This window comes from Silene latifolia, chromosome Y, assembly GCF_048544455.1.
Source record: "Silene latifolia isolate original U9 population chromosome Y, ASM4854445v1, whole genome shotgun sequence".
Taxonomy (NCBI): Eukaryota; Viridiplantae; Streptophyta; class Magnoliopsida; order Caryophyllales; family Caryophyllaceae; genus Silene; species Silene latifolia.
This window is the reverse complement of record NC_133538.1, coordinates 24,797,289-24,814,289: the sequence shown is the minus strand read 5'-3', so window position 1 is coordinate 24,814,289 and position 17,001 is coordinate 24,797,289. Positions and strand designations below refer to the sequence as shown.

At 39.7% G+C, this 17,001-nt stretch overlaps 1 non-coding gene across 1 annotated transcript; it reads right to left on the bottom strand.

The window, feature by feature from the left end:
* Positions 1 to 16,533: 16,533 nt before the first annotated feature.
* On the bottom strand, positions 16,534 to 16,640 carry LOC141635211 (small nucleolar RNA R71). The gene has a single exon (XR_012539913.1). It is a non-coding gene; the product is annotated as a small nucleolar RNA R71 (small nucleolar RNA).
* Between the last annotated feature and the right edge of the window lie 361 nt (positions 16,641 to 17,001).

Sequence of the window (17,001 nt, the reverse complement as noted above, 5' to 3'; positions counted from 1 at the left end):
GTCGTGGTATTTCAGGTTTTTGTCTTAAATCCGTCTTAACTCCTTGTTTTATGGTGATGCGAAATCCTACGCTAGTGTGTTTAAGAATCCGTCTAAGGCATCTTAGGCATCAGTTGGCATCCAATGCATGCAAATAGCTTGGGCTTTTACTTGGACTTCATTTCTTTACATATCCACCAACTAAGATTGGTTTTCTCTTGCTCGGGTTGTAATCCCCTTTAAAATCTAGTGCAAAACAGTGGCGGAAATACTGTCGAATGGGATTAAATCACAATGATAAATACTAAATGAAATCAAACTCGGATTAAATAAAATAATCCTCGGGAACAATTCCAAAAGGTAAGTCGATACAATTGCCGCTTTTGCTAAAAAGGGCTAAAAATTAAAACCTCAAAAGTGTGTAACAATATCCATAATAAAAAGGAAAAGAAAAGAGTAGGATCTACTACTCTCTAGCTCTCACTCGAACCCCAGCAACAACCAAAACCTGTCATATTATATACATAACAGCCACAATCAGTGGGGAGTAACTCAGGCGTTCTCCCATCCACATTTCATCAAGTTAAAGGTAAGCAAATGCTAAAGCCACAATTACTTGAAATATGAAACTCAGTACATCATAATATGTTAAAAACATAAATAAGAATTTGAACAATTGAAAATCCAAATCAAGTCCAAAAACATTAAAGTATAGGATACAATATCAAATACTCCTTATGGAAAACCAACATAGTATCTTAGTATAGATTTTCACTCGGACTATGCTAAAGTAATGCGGTTCCACAACCATAATAGGGCGGCGTCTTACTCCGCAGTGCGAGGCCCTAGTCTAAGTGTACGTACATAACTCCCGGGGTGCAACACTCCCAGACGACCACCGATGACAATCATCAGTTCTATAGCTAATGGCAAAACTAAACATATCCTGAGTTTATTATTCTAAACCTTACACCTAACTGTTCCATAAATATTCAAAACCACTTCAAAAGTGTTCATTATTCAAATCCTTTAAAAGGAAACCTTCCAAGAAGGCAACTTCCAAAAATACCAATTTTCCAAAAGTGGAAACTTTCTTAAAGTATAAACATTCTTGAAATAGTAACTTCCTCAAAATAGAAACTTAACAAAAATAGTAACATTCTAAAAAGTAGAAATTTGATAAATATAAAAGGTTACTAAAAGTAGTAATATAGTAAAAATAGTAATTTTTTGATATACTACACCGTTAAACTAGGTATTATATCAAAATAGCTAATAATAGGCCTTGAGACATATATCCTAAATTAATGTATAAAATGTTGAATTCATTTTTAAGGGGACGCTAAAAAGAGAAATTAAATCCATTTATAAATGGCGAAGGCCGAAATAGTATAAAAGGCTTAACAAACAAAATTTATAGCTTTTCAAAAACAGAACAGTCCTGCTATAAAAATCATAACTAATTCTAGGAAAATCGAAATGATGCAAGACCAATTGGGTTCGATTCCTAAGATACTTAGCTACAACCTTTGTGAAACAAACATTTTCCAAATGATGACCTTAAAAGGGTGTTAAAATTTGATTTTTAAAGTATAACATAAATCCTCGCACAAAATGTATCGATTCATAAAACGGGTTTAACAAATCATTTTTGGGTAAAGTAAAATTCTAACATCATCTAGACTCTTCAAAATTTATTTACAAAAAAAGACCCATAATATTCTTCAAGGATAAAATAGGTTTTCGAAATAATCTTTGGGCTACTCTCCGTTTCGTGAGTATTTCAGCGCGTTGTTCATAAATATTTTATTGTGAACAAACGACACGTACAAAAATTACGAAAGTTTACAGGTAGAATATAGACTTGAAATAAACATGAGTCTCTTTTCAATATTTTCAAAGACGAAGAATTTAAGACGGAGAAATAAATTGTACAAAACGATAGACAGATTTGACAATGTGCTGAAACTTGGCTAGAGACATAAATAAGATCAATATATAAAAATTTCGACACATACTATAACAATAGTCTCGGCCAATACTAACTTTTGCAAATCCAATTATTCATTAATCTTAGAACATCTTAAATCATAGTTTTCGAAATACACAAACTCAATTAAAATCATATAAAAACATTAAAACAAGTATAAGACATGCAATTACTCAATTCACTTAATGAAATATCGAGTCAGCCATCACACGTTTCCTTTATTCACTATCCGAATGGATGTGATACTCACCTCGTGAGGGTCCTCTTGATAGCCAACGAAACAAAGTCGATCTCGAAAACTAAATGGTTGACAGGAGGTATAAACGATTCTTTTTGAAATTTGGATGTCTATGTGCGACGGTCTTTGCTAAGACGATTGAAGGGTCAAATGAAGACGGATTTTTGTGTTCTTTAGTGTTTTAGAATCATATTTCCACAAGTAATATAATCCTCAAATATCCTCTCTCTCTAAAGAAACCTTTCCCCTCTCTCTAATGAAAAAAAACAGAAAACCCTAATCAGCCTCATTGAGCCGCCGCCTCTCCTCTCCGCACACTTCCTCTCCTTCTCCCCTTAACCGATCGCCGGAGATGGGTCCGTCCTTTAACCTATCTCCGGCGATCGTTCACGCCTCTTCTAGATTTGGTCCTTATAGTTTTGACTCTCACTCCTTTTTCTGGTGACGGATCCTGTTGTTGTCCTGCTCGTCCGGCGGATTGTGGTGGTTTTTCGTGGTGGTTCACCGAGGTCGATCCGTTCTTCCGCCTCTTGTCCTGTCATCGATGGCTTGCTGGCGTCCCAGGGGTGTTTCCCCTCTCCCTCGCTCTTTTCCCCGCCCCTGGTATGTCCCCGTCTTTCCCTTGTGGTTGTTGGTCGTGTCGATGAGCTTAGCTCTTCTTGGGGTGCTGTTTTATTTGTGGTGGTGGTATTAGGTCGGTTTGGTGTTTCCCCTTCCCCTAGCCCCTTCCCCCACCAATCAGTCCAGTCCCACTACCTGGTCCAGTTTGTGTCGATTTGAGTCTTTTTTTTTTTGTTGGTGTTGTTGTTTGTAGGTCGATGGTCCTAGGGGAGTTCGGTTGGAATTTGGAGTCTCGGTGTTTTTGTCGTGGGGTTATGGGTTTCGTTGGGTCTGCCGGGTCTTTAGTGGATGGCTTTGGGTCAGTTTCCCTCTTTGCTTGGAGTGTGGTCTTGGCTGCTGGATTTTTCTGTCTTTTGAGGCGTGGTAGGGTAAGGTGCAGTCGGGTTTTGGTAGTGGCGTTGGTTAGGTTGGATGCGGTGGTTTCTTCTTCTTTTTTATGTTCTATCTGTGTATAATGTACCTTCTTTTGCACCGAATAATAAGCTTCTATAGGCTTACCTTACTGTTTTCCTCATGGATGTTTGGGGTGCCATGTCCCCTTATATATGGGATGTTTAATTTAGATGTCGGATTAATAATGTGACACCCCCATACTCCAAGTGCCTTACCAGGACCACTCAGGTATAAGAACGTCACCATCTCGGTTTCCCGAGGCAATGATAATCAAATGGCAATAAAGAAACATAATTTAAATAGCCAAACTGTTTAAAGTGATTACAATCCAAAACCAAACTGACAAAAGGTACAATACATGTTCTAAAAATCCAAAGGTCTAAAAAACTAAAGTATGACAGTGGAAGACTCTAATCAGCTCGTGGTGACACATCCCAGCTAGCCCAAATGCTTCTAGTCAAACCTGATCAATAACTGCTCACCATCCCCTAATGGATCACCACAGTTTTTAAAACAATTAAACGGGGTCAGTACTAATCACACAAAACAAAGTACAATACAACAATTATCAACAGCACAATCGTCACATCAAACCCCGGTCTCCATGAACAATCACCACGTAAATGACTACACACTAAAGTGTGTAGCCCTGCCAGAGTACCCATCGCAACAGATACTCCACACCGCCAGTGGGGGACCGCAGCCGTACCCACCAAATCCCCGCTCATCTCCATCGAGCGATAAACCCACGTCCATTAATGTGCACATCCCTTCAGTGGTGGGTTCCACAGAAGGCGAATCATGGGCGTGAAGCCACTCTCGCAAGTGACTCCACTCAGCCAGGGACACGCCCCGAAGAACACAGACAGATAATTAGCAATCACAACACAAACTCAACAACCGTCTGAAACAATCAACAATACTAACTACAGCACAATTCACCACACATATCATGTAACTAATACTGAGTAGGGAAAACCCTACCTGAAATGCAATCACAAGCAGTAGACGATCGAACAACTGTCTAAAAAACGCTCTTCTATGAATCCTTCTCCTATTCACATAATCATATAATTACTAACAATCACAATTAACCATCAAAACCCCCAATCCCCCAAACTAGGGTTTAAACAAATTTCATTAAAAGCTATAAAATTGGTATGTAGATCTTACCCTCGACGCAAGGATCACAAGGACACAAAGAATGATGAAATCCGACCTCTCTAGCTCCGGGATTTGTCAATAAAGCGGAATAACAAAGCAACGTACTTGAGAACTCTCTTAAACAGTGAATTAGGTTTTAGTAAAAAGTGTTTTAGGAAGATGACGAACTTATTATATATTAATCCGCTTTATTAACAAAACCCGTTAATTAACCCCCGTAACCCGACCTACTCGAACGAGTAACTAACGTACCCGATCGAGTGTCACGCTACTCGATCGAGTACCCACGCTACTCGATCGAGTACCCTACAGGCAGTACACTGTTTCTAAAATCAAAACACCCTTACTCGACAGAGTAAGGCCCACTCGATAGAGTACCCAGAGACTCATAAAACTGTAGTATTACAAATAATGACAAGGGTAGCTTTACATCTGGTTTGTGTTGTGCCCTCCAACTCCTTTGGACCCATCCGGTACGGTGCCTTAGAGATTGGCCCCGTCCCCGGTTTCAGCTCAACACTGAAATCTATCTCCCTCTTCGGTGGCAACCCCGGAATCTCATCTGGAAAGACATCTGAAAACTTCCCCACAACTGGTATCTGATCAACTGTCGGACTCTCCATCCTGTCATCTCTCACATGGCACAAGATCATTGGGCACCCCTTCCTCAGATAGGACTTCAAGGTCACAGCTGCAATCAACTTAACTTTGGGTTTGACAACAAACCCACGATAAGACACACTAATGCCCTTAGGACCTCTCAGAGACACTTTTTTTTTATAACAGTCTATCTTAGCTTTGTACTTTCCTAACCAATCCATCCCGACTATCATCTCAAAACCGTCTAAAGGAAACTCTAGCAAGTCTACAGGTAGATCAACTTGTCCAACTATCATGGATACATCTCTATACAACCTCCCACACGATACAGACTCACCCGATGGTATAAAAACTTCCTTTCTTACAGACTCATACTCTCTCAGACCCAACCGTTTAACATGACTCGAAGATACAAACGACTGTGATGCCCCCGAATAAAAAAAACAAAGGTATAAACACCGTTAACAAGAAAAGTACCAGTGATAACATGAGCGTCGTCCTCAGCTGCTTTCTTCTCCATCATGAACAGCTTGCCACTGGTCTTCTGCCCACCTCCCTGGACAGTACTAGCTAAAGTAGCCGGTTTAGCACCCGACCCCTGGTTGTTATTGGTGTTCGTAGCAGGTTTCTGATAAGAGTTAACGCCATTGTGGTTGCCCCCACCGTTGTTGCTCTGACCTCCCATGTTGCTCCATGACCCAGCTGGTCTGTGCTCGCATAACTCTGTGCAAGACCCTGAGAAAAGCTCCCCTGTCCCGGTCTCTGAAAACCTCCACTCACCGCACTGGTGCACTCATATCTCTTGTGGCCCGTACCACGACAGTTGTAGTAGGTCATACCCCAGCTACCCCCACTACTACCATGGCCTCTCTCGAAAGAAGCCCCAGCACTAAACCCCGAGCCCGATGAATATGCTCTCGCCTGAGTGTGGTTACCCTTCTTATAGTTGGATTGGCCACCTCCCTTACTCTCAGCCTTTCTTTTCTCAACACCTCTCTCTCTCGAGCCATCTTCACTAGCCGCTCAGCCCACCCAGCTCTCTCATAAGCTTCCTTAACATCCGTAAGGACTCCCACAGGTAACTTCTCCATGATCTTGGGGGTCAACCCCTTCTCAAACCTCAGAGATAGGTTCTCATCACTCAATCCCATATCCTCAGCATACCTAGCCTTCTCATTAAACTGTCGATAGTAGTCAGCCACCGTCATGTCATCTGTCATCTTAAATCCATCGAACTCCTCCCTCAGCTTACTCCTCACATGCTCCGGCACGAACTCTCGCCTCATAGCCTTTATAAACTCTTCCTAAGGAATAGCAGGTAACCCCAGCCTCGCATACATATCACTAGAGTTCACCTTTACCTTGTCCCACCACTCACCTGCCGCCTCCCTCAAGTAGAACACAGCTTGTTCCACTTTCATCTCATCCGGGCAGTGCACCAAATCCAGGATGCTCTCCATCTCTCTGTGCCAATTATCCAGAAGAATTGGCTCCCCGGTCTCCTTGTACTCTTTTGGGTTAAACCTTGCTATGTAGAGACTAATCTTTGAATGATCAACATCTTTATCCTTCCCCACTCTCTTTAAAGCTTCCGTAAGGGCATCTTGGTGCTCCAACATCTTAACTATGTCATCGGTGGTCATGCTCTCAGCTCTAGCGTAAAGGGCGTTTCTCTTTGGCGGCATCTTGTAACTATATAAGAAAAGGTAGATATAAACACGCATACTATAACCCAAGACACGTATACAGCCTGCACAGACCCCACTCGATCGAGTACCAGAACCCACTCGATCGAGTTGAGACCACTCTATCAAGTGCCCAACCTACTCGATCGAGTGCCTCGACTCCAGAACCTAATCAGACTCCTGCCCAAAAACATACTCGACCGAGCTGACAAGACACTCGATCAAGCGCCCCCTACTCGATCGAGTGCCCCTATGTACTCGATCGAGTACCCAAAAACACGGTTCTGTCCAGAAAACGCCAAACTACCTACTCGACCGAGTCACACCCACTCGATCGAGTGTCTCACCCACTCGATCGAGTGCCCCCAACTCGATCGAGTCATGCAGACTCGTATAAACTACTCGCATGTTCATCTCTCCTTCCCAACATAATATACAAGTTTTATAAGTTTAACAAAATAAACGTAACTACTCATGCAAATACGCGCAACTCCTTATATAATCATTAAAACGATCTATTCATGTTACCAAAATGCCACATTATAAACACGCAACATATTTTTCATTCAATTCAACAAGCAAACACATCTCCTTCAACTTTTATCCATACTCCCAATTCTCCACATCCAACATCCAACAGTTCACAACACATGCAATTAGGTACACATATAGAACAAAAGGAAACACTTACGACTCTGACACGTACCCCCATGTAACCGGTTCAAAGTTGTAGGGTGAGTTCGTGACTTTAGGACGTCTCCCAAGCCTTTGCATTAGCTCCTACAACCTTTACCCCGGGTTCATTTTAATTGACTCCCTATGTTCATTAGATTCATTAGTTACAGGTTTCAGGATCGTCTCTTATACCACTTTGTGACACCTCCATACTCCAAGTGCCTTACCAGGACCACTCAGGTATAAGAACGTTACCTTCTCGGTTTCCCGAGGCAATGATAATCAAATGACAATAAAGAAACATAATTTAAATAGCCAAACTGTTTAAAGTGATTACAATCCAAAACCAAATTGACAAAAGGTACAATACATGTTCTCAAAATCCAAAGGTCTAAACAACTAAAGTATGACAGCGGAAGACTCTAATCAGCTCGTGGTGACACATCCCAGCTAGCCAAAATGCTTCTAGTCAAACCTGCTCAATAACTGCTCACCATCCCCGAATGGATCACCACAGTTTTTAAGACAATTAAACGGGGTCAGTACTAATTACACAAAACAAAGTACAATACAACAACTACCAAACAGCACAATCGTCACATCAAACCCCGGTCTCCATGAACAATCACCACGTAACTGACTACACACTAAAGTGTGTAGCCCTGCCAGAGTACCCATCGCAACAGATACTCCACACCGCCAGTGGGGGACCGCAGCCGTACCCACCAAATCCCCACTCATCTCCATCGAGCGATAAACCCACGTCCATTAATGTGCACATCCCTTCTGTGGCGGGTTCCACAGAAGGCGAATCATGGGCGTGAAGCCACTCTCGCAAGTGACTCCACTCAGCCAGGGACACGCCCCGAAGAACACAGACAGATAATCAGCAATCACAACATAAACTCAACAACCGTCTGAAACAATCAACAATACTAACTACAGCACAATTCACCACACATATCATGTAACTAATACTGAGTAGGGAAAACCCTACCTGAAATGCAATCACAAGCAGTAGACGATCTAACAGCTGTCTCAAAAATACTCTTCTACGAATCCTCCTCCTATTCACATAATCATATAATTACTAACAATCACAATTAACCATCAAAACCCCCAATCCCCCAAACTAGGGTTTAAACAAATTTCATTAAAAGCTATAAAATTGGTATGTAGATCTTACCCTCGACGCAAGGATCACAAGGACACAAAGAATGATGAAATCCGACCTCTCTAGCTCCGGGATTTGTCAATAAAGCGGAATAGCAAAGCAACGTACTTGAGAACTCTCTTAAACAGTGAATTAGGTTTTAGTAAAAAGTGTTTTAGGAAGATGACGAACTTATTATATATTAATCCGCTTTATTAACAAAACCCATCAATTAACCCCCGTAACCCGACCTACTCGATCGAGTACCCTACAGGCAGAACACTGTTTCTAAAATCAAAACACCCTTACTCGATAGAGTAAGGCCCACTCGATAGAGTACGCAGAGACTCATAAAACCGTAGTATTACAAATAATGACAAGGGTAGCTTTACATCTGGTTTGTGTTGTGCCCATCTCTAGCTGGACTTTAGAGATGGGTTTGGTCAGGGGGCTGTTCAGTTGTTTTATTTAGTGCCAGCTATTTTCTTACTCGATTTTCTGGGCTACGAGTTTCTTGTCCGTTGTGGTTCTGTTCCAAAGTGTAGGAGTTTTTTCTCCTATCGAGGCAGACTTTCATGGTCTCTGTCTCACCTTCTCTTTCTACGCCCATGTGGCGTAAGTACACTTTGCTCTCTCGCAATGGATCAAGAGTCTTATAGGGTCCCAGATGAAATTTACCATAGCCAAGGAGATGAATCTCCGAGACACACTTTTGGGTCTTGTTGCAGGTATTTCTCCGAAGCTTCTACGATTATGACGAGTAATGAGGTTTATATGGGGGCTCGTTGGTTTCCTGAGGACGGGTATCACAGCCAAGGAGATGAATCTCCGAGACACTTTTTTGGGTCTTGTTGCAGGTATTTCTCCGAAGCTTCATCAATTAAGAAAAGTAAAGATGAGTGTTATCCTTCGACCAACGTTGTTCGTCCATTAAAGACTGTTGTGGATGGTGAAATTATCTTCCGTGTCCAGTCAACCGTACGCCACCAACACACTCCTATGACCCGATGTAGCTACTTTATTATCCTAGTTTACCGTATTAATTATATAAGTGCATTTGACCAAATGAGTCAAATGCCACATGTATGAGAACATTTCTTTACCGTTGTCAAAAACAAAACAAAAAAATAAAAAAGTGTTTTAGAATCGTGGGACTTCCTATTTTGTGAATATATTCAGCTAGGAGGTCAAAGATGGTGGGAGGTGTGCTGCAAAAGGTCAAGAACAGGTGATGCCCGCGACACTCTGTTTACACGAAATAGAGGGTGTTGGCTCTTTTTCATTACTAAGGCACGAATTGCAAAAGAAGATACAAATAAATACTTACAAAAATGTGGCGAGGATAGAGAGACGAAGCAAATGATGCAAGAATCACTGCATTTCGTTGAGGAACGAGGGAGATATAAGTTGGGTACTCGAAAAAGGATCAAAACTGCGAACTGCTCGAAGGATTTGTTTTCGATGGATCAAACAGACATATATTGAAAAACGACCATCATAGAATGTTTCTAGACATCAAGGGCTATCACTTGGAAGTCTCGGTTTCAAATGGGTCATCCCGAGTAAAGAGAACTAACCCCATGAACTTGATGATGCGAAACCGCAACTGCAACCGCTGTTTTTGCGCCGAGGGATATTGCGGTCTGTTTTATATGAAATTAGGGATGCTAAGGACGAAACGCAAAGCATGGTTATGAATTAGGAAGTGAGTACAATCCATCGGTGCAAGAACCACGCAAAACGATGGAGTAAAGAAGGAGAACGGAACCAAAAAATCACAGCAGCCATTAGAGCTTGGTTTACGCGAAGGAAGGAGATGGCTTTATAAAATTAAAATAAAAGTGTTACAGTAGCTTTTACGTGTATTTTAGGTTTAGTCAATCAACGGGTCCGTTTTCGAGTCCAAATATTCGTTTCGATTCAAAATGAAAAATGCCCAAAATGAAAATACAAGCTTTTAAAATCCAGTTCGAGCTATTCGAGCTAAAACGTCGAGATTTGAAGTAGAATATAAAAGCAGTTTCAATACCGGCATAATTTTACTATTTTAAGAAATAAAGACAAAATACGTTATTTTTATTAAATAAAATCTTATTTTAAATAAAATGGAAATTCATTCGATTTATATAATAATAATTATTATTATAGATTATAGATAACCAAAAATGGCGGGTGTTACACAGGTTTTCCAATTTCTTCCCAAAATGCCCCTTTGCTTCCCGAAACACCTTTACATGATCAAGACTTGCTCTTATTAGCCTCGTGAACTTGGGTGAATGCTAATTTGACGAAAAAAAGCTACCGAGTGTTTCATTTCCTACAAAATGTAATCAATACGAGTAAAAACACCTAGAACACGGAATTAGCTCACAAATACACTAATAGAAGTGCAATAATCAAATAAACCGAGCTAAAACAGGGAGCTAAAGTATATATAAAATGGACTTATCAAACTCTCCCAAGCTAAACCCTTGCTTGTCCTCAAGTAAGCACACAACAAAATGTATGATAAGGACAAGGGTACGAGCAACTATCATCTTATCTAAATGTAATTCCCGTCAAGTAACTTTAAAGCACAATGAATCAAATCCCGAAACAACATAGGCATAGGGAAAATGCAACAACATGGATGAGATTTACATGGCTTAGCATAAAGGACTTCACATGGACATTTCAACTCTTGCATGATCTTATTGACATCGGACTCTGAAGAGTCTATCACACCCGAAATACTCGAGAGGGGGGGGGGTGAATTGAGTATTTAAAAATATGCCTACTTTTTATTTTATATCAAGGTAATTAATTACTTAAAGTTTATTGATTAAACTTTAACTAATTAACTAATTGATTATGAACGTAATGAAATGACTGAAAAGAAAAATGCAAGGACACACGATATTTGAAGTGGTTCAGCTTCACACGTCGAAGCCTACGTCCACTATTCTCGATTAATAATTTTAGTACCTTACTCCGGATTACAAAATTATCAACCCAACTCGTATAGTTAACTCTAACTATAACTCGATTTGAATATCACTAGATATTCGATTTGACTATCTTAAGTTACTAAGAAAGCACTTGATTGTTCTTCTAAGTGTTCACACAATTGAACGAGTAAAAAACAATATGAAGTACTACTATCTTATGACGTAATCTTAAAGAAAGATAAGCAATTTGAAGAGCACGACTTTTCGCAAATATTTTCCAAAACAAAACAACAAGACAATTAAGAATTAAACTCAAATATGTTTTGCAAAGATTGTTATATTTCGAAAAGCTTAGATAAATGAAGAATGATCAATTGTATTTATAGTAGAAGTGGGAACTAGGGTTAGCACGAAACCCTAGGATGCCGTGAGATAGGCGGCTAAGGCTATAAGAGATAAATCTTTATCTCTTTCCTAATTTAATCCAAGATAATATAGTTTAGGTAAACAAGATAAAAGTAAATCTTATTTAACAATTAAAACTATATCTTTGAGATGTTAGGATAAGTAAACAAATCAACTCATATATTATAAAGATAGAAAAATATCTTATATAAATATAAGCTAGATTTGATTAGATAGGTTACTTAAACATAACCACCTCACACGCCCCAACGGTTTGCAGCTTACGGCTGAAACCCTAGGCCCGTGTCCAATCTTGGATAAAACCTATCTCCTTGGATTAGGGTTAGATTAGATAGACTAGCAAACCCTAGGTAGCATGACGACCCATAAGTCGTTTTACTAACCAATAGGAATATGCAAGTCACCAATTATAATAACCCATAATTCAACTCTACTATATATACAAAAGATTTTGAAATATGTTTAAAACGAATTTTATCTTTTGAAAAATGATTTTAAAACTATTAAAATCGTGCCTTTAAAATGCTACCTAAAGTTATAGTAGAAACAGCTATAACTTTAAGTTTGGTTAGTAAAGTTATAGGTGAAATAGCTATAACTTTACTTTCCCAATACTCTTGTCTTAAGATACCGTCATTAGATGAAGACCTATACTAACTAATCTTCCTGGAGATCTTCAGTAAAGGATCTTCTCTTTATCTTGACCAAAAAGCTCTTCATCTTGAGCTTTGTTAAAGACTTGATCTAGCCTTTTGCTTGAATGATCATCATACTTGAAACTTGTTACAGTTGCTTATGATGCTTTAAGAACTTCCAATGTTATAGCTCAAGCTGCTATAACATGACTTGAATGATGCTTCACAAATCTTCAATGTTATAGCTAAGAGAGTTATAACATTACTTGCTAAACTTGTAATCTTACGTTATTCTAACAAGGACTAGACAAACGATTACAAGCAAGAGTATATATGAAACGAAGCATACACTTGTCATTATCAAAACTTAATCATATATCTATATGGACCAACAAATTCCCCCTTTTTGATGATGACAAGTCTCTTTAAGATTTGTGACTAAGTGTAAGTTCCCCCTCAACATAATACCATAAAAAGTCATAGACAGTTGAACGCAAGAACAATCACTTATATACAAAGTATAGCATCTAAGGACCTTAAGAGATTAAAGATTCCGACAAGGAGCAAGCTTAGGCAAATACTTAAGTCACGAAGATTTCTTCCCCCTCTTGACATCATCGAAAAGACGAGAAAAGACATAAAACAACTAGAATAATATTAGTCGAGACACAATTTAAGCATGCAAAGAGATATTAGAAAACGAGAAAGTAATCTACATTAACATGCCGAAATAGAAAATAAGCATACTACAAACCAAATTAGTCTAATTGCCAACTGGGCCGAATAAGAACAAGTTTTTAAGCCAAATGGGCCGAATGAGAAGTAAGCCAAAATGGGCCGAATTAGACAATCATTCAAAATATAAAGTCTAACAAAAGAAAAGGCAAGGAAAAGAGGAGGACGGGTTTAAGGAATGTCACGTTTCACGACATTGGGGTTGACATAACCGGGACGGGTCCTAAACTCAAGAGAGTCGAGACGATCAAAGCATGAACGGGCATGGTTAGCTTGTGCCGTGAGACACCGCTCAAAATTAAGCACCTTCATTGACAAGGCTTGAGTAGCCTCGTACACAACCCGCATATCCTCAAGCATAGCCTTCCCTTCCTTCCACAAAGCCCCACCTTGACTAGCCAAATTAGCTAACGAACTAGAATGACGAACACACTCCTTTGCCGCCCTAGCCGCATCCTTAGCCATAGCATCCACCCGTGCTTCAAGCCCATGCAAATAAGACAAGACTTCACCATGATCCGAGCCCTTCGAACCCGAAGCCTCATTCCTGTCTTTTCCCAAACCCGAGACCAACTCCACAACCATCTTATTTTGTGCATCCAATTTCTCACAAATACTTGCCATAAACACTTCCAATTTTTGTTCAACAATCGAGACCACATCCGACGTTTTCTCCACCACATTCCCTTTTGACAAAAACACCAAGTCGGGTCCAATAGCACCAACTTTCATCAATTTAAGATGAGTGTCACACATCTCATCTTTCACCTTTACACCATAGCTAGAAATCCCAATCACCCCTTTTTGTTCCAAAAGCCGAGAGACCCACATGCCATAAGGCAAATCCAAAGTTGTATAAAATTTTTCCTCAGTGACACAAACACTAGTTTGAATGATTTTATGAAATACAAGACGAGGAAGACTAACTTTGGTTCCCTCGAGCCACTTAGACAACAACAACATCTCATAGCTAGACAACTTATCACGACCACCCCTTCTCGGAACAACCGTGTTCCAAATGAAATTAAGAAAGAATTTTAATTTTGGGGTAAACGGCCCCTGATAAGTGCATATTTTATATACTTTCATCCCCTATATTAGCTTCATTTTATTTGTTATTTAGCACTTATCATAGTGTCATGAGCTAATATTTGTTGTTCTAGTGTATTTGCTTGTCTTAACATGTTTTTGTAGGAATCTAAGCATTTAGAGGCTTTTTCCTATCATTTTATACACTAAGTTCATTAAGCTAAACAAGACCAAGTGTTGGACTAAACATGGAGCATTGGATTGGGTTTTGCATGAAGAAATTGGTGGATTGAAGTGAGAATTGCAAATGTTGCCAACAATCAAAGTCAAAGCCCAAATGTTCAAGTCCAAGTCAAGGTGGAAATCATAAGATTCTAACAAGCTTAGGATGCTCATTTACATGCTCAATGAAAGATTTATGAAGCATTAACCGGGTGCATTAAGGAGCATTTATCGCAAACATTGGATTCCTTAAGAAATTAAGAGGAGAATTAAGCGAATTAACCGAGAGACACACGACCCCGATCGGGGCCATGCAACCCCGATCGGGGCCATAGACATCTTCAATGTTTACGTTTTGCTTTCCTCTCCTATAAATAGGAGAGGTATTCCGAGGCTTTGGGCATCTCTTCTTCACGTCTCATTTTAGTTCTTCATAGCCTTAAGCAATATAATCTCTCAATAGTTTTCATATTAGTTTACAAATTAGTTAATCTTGTAGTTCTAAGACATTTGGTTATTATTACATTTCAAGCATTTGGTTCTACTTTGTTTCTTCCATACAAGTTATTTCTATTAAGGTATTTCTACTTCTATTTTGCATTTTACATTGTTATTTAGTTTATTATTAATCTCATTTCATTAGCATAATTTCCTCCACATGTTAAATCAATTAGTTTATATAAATCATACAACCATGTTTAGCATTTCTTACAATATAGTTTGCAATTTACATTTTAGTATGAGTAGCTAAATTTTCCTAGTCTAAGGGCTAGGGGAGCCATGCATAAATCAAGTATATAACATGATTAAATAGATTAATAATAATATTGTTCATATTGCTTCTATCACATGCTTGTGCCACAATGTTTAATCTTTGTTTAGGGCCCTATTCAATTGATTAAGTTTGTTTATTCGTTCTATAAGTCGAGAGGCACGGAATTGAATTAGACTAAGCATGTATAGTAGGACGACCTAGTCATGGACGAGAGTTTCTCTAGGACCCGGTCTATGGTTGATGCTAATATCGTAAGATGGGTATCTTTAAGCCTAAGCAATTGACAATGTTGTTAGTACCAAGTTTATCATGATAATATATTTACCCTTGCATGTGTGACCCGAACCCCTTAGACTCCCTTTTATCATATAATTTTACATCATAATTCTTATTAATCATCAAACAACCAAACCAAACCAAATCGTAATCGACCTTGATAAAAATCTACCCATAGCAATTCACGAAGTAATTCCCGTTTCCTTGTGTTCGACCCCTATTGCTACATTAACTTGTTGTTTAGGGAATTTATCTTTGCATAGGTACGCGATAAGCCTATCAAATTTTGGCGCCGTTGCCAGGGAAACGGTTTTATTGCATTGTGAATTGTCGATTTTTATCTTGTTTTCTTTTGTCTTGAGGAACACTTGTTCCTTGAGACCGTTACTTATCATTTTCCTAGAAATTGTTGTCTTATGCCCAGGTCCTCTCGTAGTGGAGAATTACTTTCACCGGATTCCGAGCCCGAGAAAACCTTTAGGAGAAGACGACGTTTTTGGAAAGAAGTTAAAGAAGCCACTTCTCCCGTCCAAGTTGAAAGTGCTAGAAAGTCTTATTTAGACGATCTAGAGGCCCTTGAAGAGGAGGAGGTTTCAAGTTCATCATCTCCACCACCTCCACCATCTACTACCAAAAAGATGGTGAAGCTTTCCGATCACTCAAAGCCCACCGCGGCCATGCTTCCGGCCGGAATCACAACCACTCAAATCACCGCGCCGGACTTCGAGATCAAACCGGCTTTCATTAGCCTTGTGGAGAGGAAGCAATTTGGAGGAAGTCCTTTGGAGGATCCTAATTTGCATGTTCAAAATTTTTGTGACTATTGCTCCATGATCCGGCAAACGGGTGTCACCCAAGCCCAAATAAGGGAAATACTTTTCCCTTTCTCTTTGAAGGACAAGGCCAAGCTTTGGATCAATAGCCTTGACCGCACCGCCATGGGAATCACCAATTGGGAGACATTGGCTCTTGCTTTTTATCAAAAGTTTTTTCCACCGGAGAAAACTCAAACTTTGAGGAGCCAAATCACCGGATTCCGTCAACAAGCTCTTGAGAGCTTATATGAGGCTTGGGAGAGGTACAAAGAGCTTCAAAGGCAATGCCCACACCATGGGCTAGATGAATGGTTTCTTGCAATAACATTCTACAATGGATGTTGTGCCAAGTCCCGAAGGATTCTTGATTCCGCCAACAATGGGCGGTTTGATCAAATTGACACCGATCTTGCTCATTCCACGATTGAATCTATGGCGATCCATGATGCCCAATATGTCAATTCCCGAGTTGTGCCATCCAAAGGTAAAGAAGAATCCTCCACCAACTCCATTTTGCTAGCTCAAATTGCCTTGCTTCAACAACAATTGGCGGAAAGAGATGCTAAAGATTCCATCCAACAACTCAATGTTGTATCTTCAACAAGCCAAATCATTGTTTGTGACGGTTGTGGAGGTGCGGGTCATTATGCCGCTCATTGCCGA